Below are 6,937 nucleotides of genomic sequence, written 5' to 3'. Positions count from 1 at the left end.
CCTTCATAAGAGCTAATCGAGACTTACACCAGGACCTTGATATCCTCGATGATGGTTCCCAAATCAGAACTCGGTTGCATTTCGTTGTAAGAATTCCATGTGGGCAAGAATGTCTTGACACTGTGTTCATGTCTCTTACAATCCAACTCATGATTCAAGATTTGCTTCCCTAGTTCATATCCTGAGAATCTTGCATCACCATGTCGTTATTTTTTGTTGCCGCCTTTTATTCTCAGGCATCTAGAGTTTTAGGTATCCTGACACCAATCAGACCTGAATCTCGGGCACATATGATGGTTGGAACATTTCCCAATAATTATAACTTTGGTCTTTATGTAACCCGGTACGGTGATGTCTTGTCTAGCACACGTTGCTGGAGGACCTATTGTTATATTATCTTCCTTAGTAAGGTTAGCCTCCCCCCGAGGAAGTTGTATGACTTATTTTACATGTCGTTCCTGATGGATCCTTTGTGTACCCAAAGTCCGACCTTTACATGATGACCATGTTGATGCTACCCCGAAGCACGAATGTGGTACTTCATATGCCAACAGGAACATTGGAAGCGTAATGTTAAAATGTTCTTGATCAGTTATCCAAACAGTATTGTATGGGCAAACATCATGATTCTCCTTGCCGATAAATGGTTATGTACTTGGTGACCAATCATGTATACCATGCTTTGTTTTCCTTGGGAAAGGTATACTCTAATACTTGTGTGAACATATTTTCCTTTCCATTGGTCTGTTTGATATGATAATCACATTTTCCTTCCCATTGGTCTGTTTAACCTTCGTGTAATCTATCTTATGCGAGTACTAATAATTACCTCCTTAGATAAAAACCTCGGTGTACAACTCTATGAGTAAGGCCATGTTACTATTGTGGATAACATTCTGCTAGCCGCCGGTGGACGAGAACTTTGCCTATTGGCCCGCCTCGTTTTAACGAGCAGCAAAATGGTTCTATTTGTCCCCCCGCCCTAGGTACCGACGTTGTTGCCAAATAACTGACAAGTTATCCGCTGACATGTCTTGCTACCAAGACCGTACAAGATGTCACCGCTGTGCCTACTCTTAACCCACATGGTGGGCCCATAACCCACAGTTCCATATGATCAAAACCTAACTCTCGTGAACATCTTAGATTCCAAGTATCTTTTTATATTCCCAAGCCACCACCCAAGGGATGATCTATCCTAGCATCAGACGCAATATTATTTCTCATTGCTTTGAACCCATTTCCCCTTCTCATTAGGCATGGAATGATTGCCTACCCGTTGAAACTTTTGTACCATCATTTATTCCTCTCAACGGACTCCCTAGGATACAACTTGATGAATAATTCATGTCTTCTTCCCCAAGTTCACCGTTAGATGCCCAACTTTGTGTAGCTATGTTCTTCCAGAGTTTTCCCTCTTATCGCATTCGTAGGACGATGAAGATCCTGAAGGAAGTATGACGACTTCATCAGGATGATCTAAAACAAAGAATTGAAGACATCAACTCAAGGGATCAAATTATTCGAGAAGATTCGTTAGAATTTCGTAACCAAACTTTCCCCCCTTATATCTACCTCTTAATTCTCGGGACAAGAATTTCTTTTAGTAGGGGAGAGTTGTAACACCCCTGGGTTATCAGCTATAGTAACCTAGGTGATCAAGCTACAATGATAACAAGGTTAAGGTAACGCCTTTGCTAATCAATGTTTGATCACAAATGGAATCATATCACTTTTCAAATTCCTATTGTTTTTCAAAACTCTTTTAATAAGTGGATTTTTTTTGCAAACTTGAAAACTAAAATCATGGTTGGGTTACAAATATTCTTTAAGTATTTGTCAAATAGAAACCAAGTTTTTGCAGAGTATTTAAATGCCCTAAAACTTTTATAACACATGCCAATGCTATTATTTAAATCCCTCTTGCCTTATGAAATTTTCAAACATTTTTTTTCAAAAGCCCACCAAACTATTGCGGCTCTGTCTAATATTACTTTAGTAATATTTGGCAAGCTCCCATATTCTTATAAAACTAGTCACTATTTCAATTAAATGCAAAACTGAATTATATACAACTAAAACAGAAAGAAATAAAAAATAAAATGAAGGCTTACCTGTGCTGGGCCTTAGTCCATAGGGACATGCCAAGCTAACAGGCCCAACCCACGAGAGGTTGTTCCCTACCTCTGTTCACCTAGGACGGCGTTGACGCCCATGCGCCGTACCTGCTACAAATCGACCACGTGCCCGCCATCCGCCAGCTTACGAGCGGCTACAAGGCGCCCCCCAGCCGCCTCGGAACCCTAGCTCCCTCTCACTTTCCCCCTCGCTCCACACTCTTCTTCCCCGCGAGCTCCCGCGCCATCGTCGCCATGTCGCTGCTGTTGCCATAACCATCGAGCCCCTATCACCTCGCCGATGGGCCTAGTAGCTCCACCACTGTCCACCTCTTATCCTCCGGTCATGAGCTCAAGCCGAAGGGCACCGCAGCGCCCGCTCGCCGCCTTCTTCCTCTTCGGGTCCCCGGACCTTTGTCCCAGCAATGCGCCGCCCCGAGCCTCCTCCGAGCCTGCTGTCCACCGCTTCTCCTTCCCCCGTCATTTGCGCTCTACCTCCCGTAGACAGCTCCCCCGCATCACCGTACCTGCGTCGCCACCATCCAGCTTGCCTCCGCGGTGTAATGCCCAAGATGTGATCCTATCCTTATTTTGGCTCGAGGGCCTCGACAGGGATAGAAGCGCATCTCGTCGTTTTGCAAAAATGAATAACGTTATAAGTACATGTACAAAAGAGATGAGTATATGTAATTGGCTTACACTCGCCACAAGCTACAACATGAACAACACAATACAACAATTCATTCAATCACCATGTAGAATAGCAGGGTCCAACTATGGACGAAATCAAACGATAAAAGAACGACGTCCATCCTTGCTATCCCAGGCTGCCGGTCTGGAACCCATCCTAGATCGATGATGATGAAGAAGAAGAAAACTCCAAATAGAACAATCATCACATTCACGTCAAAGTATCGCTTTACCTGTACCTGCAACTATTGTTGTAGTAATCTATGAGCCACATGGACTCAAAAATCTCATTTCCAAAGGTATCAAGGCTAGCAAAGCTTAGTGGGTGAGGTATGGTTAAGTGGTGAGGCTACGTCAAGCAACCAAACATTTATTTGAGTGGCTAACTTACGAGTACGATAATAAGAGGGGGGAGGATCTACGCATAAACGGAGGTGAACTAATAATGATCTTGAAGTGATCTTGAACACCCAGTTACGTCAAACATAACCCCACCGTGTCCTCTCTCGAATACAGAGCTCACGAGAAGAGTCAGTCATGATTACACATAAAATTGGCATATTTTAATTATGTTTACTATGAGCGGGTGTTAAAAAAAGTTTCCAAGTTGCCACATAACCGCGGGCCCAGCTTTCCGAAAGATTTTACCCTGCAGGGATGCTCCAACAAGTCCATCACAAACTATCACAAGCTGCGTCGGAAACCTCGACCACGGATAACCCGTGATCTTCTTGGATCCCTGGTGGAAAACCTCAACCTCAATTTAGTCCAAAGTATCCTGAGAATTCCCCGCACAAGACGTCCGAGAAGGATAAAACAAATCCAGCAAGGCCGCCCGACGTGTCGATGATCCCGATAGGAGCCGCGTATCTCATTCTGAAGACACGATGGATAAGCTACGCATACAAATGCCTGATAGAAATCACCCAAATTGCCCCGGGTTGACCCCGGATAGTGCTCTGTTTAGGACCAGCACCATCAGCACTGGCCCTCCCTGTATTATGTTGAATTACTTCTCGGGTGCATGTCGCCCTATGTTTTAATAATGGTGTTCAATATTATTATGTTAAGAAAATATAGTACCAATGTTGGGCCTTGCGAGAAGAGTTCTATCGCAAAATGAAAGTCAAGGGGTCCCCATAACAACCACAAGCATGTTAGGAGCGCTCAATATGGAACATAACAACCACTACTCAAGTAACTAGGGCAGTAAATATGGAACAGAACACTGAGCTAGAAGGCTAAGCCTTCCACCTTTTAGCAAATACATAGGTGCATTAAATTAATTAGCAATAATATGATGATATAACAAGGAATCCATGTCGTCACATGGAAACAAATGCACCTACAACTAGCAACGCTATAACAAGACTGAGCAAACAGTAACATATCCAAAAAGTGGTTTGCTGGGATATGGAGGGGTTAGAGGATTTTTATGGCAATGCTGGAAGGTTGACATCAACAGGTGGCAGGTAGCGAGACATAGCAAAAGAAATGAGACAACTAGCATATCAATGATAATAGTGACATATAGGAAAATCGTCATCTTGCTTGTGACCCCGCTTGGAAGAAGAACGAATCCCTGAAGCACACGGACCAACGTAGTCGAGCGAATCTTCACACTTCGAAGCGGTCCGGAACTCTATCGAGAAGAAACAATCCGAAAACAAACAATCAACAGACGATAAACACCACAACATATGCATGACATGATGTGCAAGCAAATATGATACATGTCCATTTAATTATGCAAGGCACGACAAAGCACCACAATCAAACTCTACAGATTAAGTGAAGCTCAATATGCAACGAGTTGCATATTGACGAAACTCCACATTTGGTTTACTTAGTTTAATCCCGTTTAGATACACGACAGTATTAAATGTTGTTAAGTAAGGCAAGAGGTGAAGCTTAAATAACTACACTATCTAGGCACTTTACATGAGGTCGAAAACAACATATAGCATTTTTGAAATGACCCCATATGTTAATTTCCAAATTGGTCCAGATCTGAACTAAACATATTTTATATTTATTAAACAGAAAAATAAAGTGGACCATGTGATTTTACACGTCATTCTAGTCGATTTACATATATAGATCATCTAAAATAAAGCTACGGTCTAAAAGATATGAGCAACACAAGATGCTATGGTATGAATGCAAAATGGACGCAAATGACACCCACAATTATGTTAGTCATGGATACAACAAGATATTACAAAACTACATAAAATTATAGGCAAGTTTAAATGAGGCTGGAAAAATGAATAACAATTCTAGAAAGTCCCCACATTCAAATTAAGATTTCAGTACCGTTCTTCCTATGCACAATTTTAAAGTTGTTAAATAATAAAATAAATGCTACCATGTTATTCTATGCATTTTTCTAGTTAAGTAATATATGTGGATCATTTTATTCTAAGTTACGGTTTAATATCTTTGAATTAATCCGTTTTAATATGGCATTTGTGCAAAATAAGTTAAAACAACAAGTTAACATTTTTAACATGGATGAAAGTTGGATTTTATTAATCTACATAAAATTCCAGGCATTTTACATATTTAAATCATTTTAATTCGACACACGGTTATTAAGTTATTAGCAAATTAAAAAAGAAAAGCCTTTTTTAAATATGCATGTATGAAAAAATATTAAATCCCAGAGAAAGAAAAAAAACATACACGGGGCCGGATTCGAGTACATTAGAGCGGCCGAGGAAGGTGCGGGCCCAAGCAGCCATGATTGTGACCGTGCAATTAAACGAGAAACATGCAAAAATAAAATTGCTGCTCCCGGATCTCGAACACGTGACTTGCACATGCATTCGAGTGGCTCTTGCCACTAAGCTATTGCGATGTTTGCCTATCAAATAGGTGTGGATGGCATATCAACGATTACTCTCGTGCGCATCTGAAGATTCCGAACCAAAATGAAACCAAAGAACCCTGGCTGGGACTTGCAGATGCAGCGAGGTGCACCTGGGTTCCTCACCGGCGACGCGGGGGACGACGGAAGGATCGAGCGGGGTGCACGGGAGGCCAGGCACGGGAGCGACCGGATCCAGCAATTGGCCACCACATCCGGGCGGAGGGGCGAGGTCGTGCATGGGAGCCCTCGATGGCGTTGACTGCCGTGACATGAAGAGAAACAGAACGAGAGGTTAGCGAGAGAAGAGAAGAAAGGTAGCAGGGAAATGAAAAGAGGCGCGGTGCAGGAGACCTCCTAGTTGCCATCGGCGGGGTCCGGGTCGAAGACAACGAGGGCTGCCGGAGCTTTGGTTGGTGGCGAGGAACGGAGGTGGAGGGAAAAGTTCGGGCGGCCATGAAGGAGAGCTCCTACTGACGGCGTCCATGGCGTTCATGCTGCTGCTCCATGAGGGAAAAAAAGAAGAGGTCACGGGGGAGAGAGAGTAACGAGGTGAGGCAAGGAGAAGGGAAATGGGGCGACGGTGCTCACCGGCGAGCTTCGATGGCCGACTAGAGCGAGGCTTCAGGCTGCTCGCTACCGCACGGGCGCGGCGCTGCGTGCTCGGGCTTGAGCAGGAAGCAGGGCGCGACGGGGGAGTCTCAGGGAGCTCGGGCAGGAAGGCGAGGCGCTCGGCTCGGGTCGCGGGCCTGTTGGGTGGCGCGGACGGAGGGAGCTACGGGTGGCTGGATGCGTCTGCTTGGGAAACAGAGGATTGGGGATGGTCCGGTCGTCGGCGGTTGGCTGGGCGAGGAGATCGAGGGAGATCGGGCAAGGGGATCCCGAGGAAAGAGTGGGTTGGCCGGGGCCAGCGGCTGCGAGGGGATTTGGTACATGGGACAAGCTAGGGCTAGGGTTGGACTGCTTAAATAGCTAGGTGAGTATGGTTAGGGGATACGTGGACCCTTCGAGGACCCTTCGATTTGATCGGGTGGTCCAGAAAAATAGGTAGAAAGTTCAACTAAAAGCCGATGATGGTTTATGGTATTACGGGGTTGATCCGGATCCAACGATCATGACCGTATGTTTCGAGTTTCGGGAGATTTTCGGGCTAGGTTGCGCGTAGGGTCTGTGCACTGTATAGAGGTGCTAGGCATAGAGAGAGGGAAACAGGAAGTCCGACAACAAGGTTTTAAATACCGAAAACGTCCGTGATTTGATC

General features: G+C 44.6%; 2 long non-coding RNA genes across 4 annotated transcripts; both read right to left on the bottom strand.

The window, feature by feature from the left end:
• Positions 1-1,226: 1,226 nt before the first annotated feature.
• LOC123446448 lies at positions 1,227-2,744 on the bottom strand. The gene is made up of 2 exons (XR_006631354.1): positions 2,115-2,744; positions 1,227-1,479 (listed from the first exon to the last, which is right to left on the bottom strand). It is a non-coding gene; the product is annotated as an uncharacterized LOC123446448 (long non-coding RNA).
• Positions 2,745-4,221: 1,477 nt separating this feature from the next.
• LOC123446447 lies at positions 4,222-6,617 on the bottom strand. 3 transcript variants are annotated; one of them, XR_006631351.1, is made up of 4 exons: positions 6,268-6,617; positions 6,031-6,176; positions 5,790-5,938; positions 4,222-4,449 (listed from the first exon to the last, which is right to left on the bottom strand). It is a non-coding gene; the product is annotated as an uncharacterized LOC123446447 (long non-coding RNA). The 3 variants fall into 3 exon arrangements; XR_006631352.1 differs by having other exon boundaries at positions 5,803-5,938; XR_006631353.1 differs by having other exon boundaries at positions 6,031-6,173.
• Positions 6,618-6,937: the final 320 nt, after the last annotated feature.

Source organism: Hordeum vulgare, chromosome 4H (assembly GCF_904849725.1).
Source record: "Hordeum vulgare subsp. vulgare chromosome 4H, MorexV3_pseudomolecules_assembly, whole genome shotgun sequence".
In the NCBI taxonomy this organism is placed as follows: Eukaryota; Viridiplantae; Streptophyta; class Magnoliopsida; order Poales; family Poaceae; genus Hordeum; species Hordeum vulgare.
This window is presented reverse-complemented; position numbering and strand designations above follow the sequence as displayed.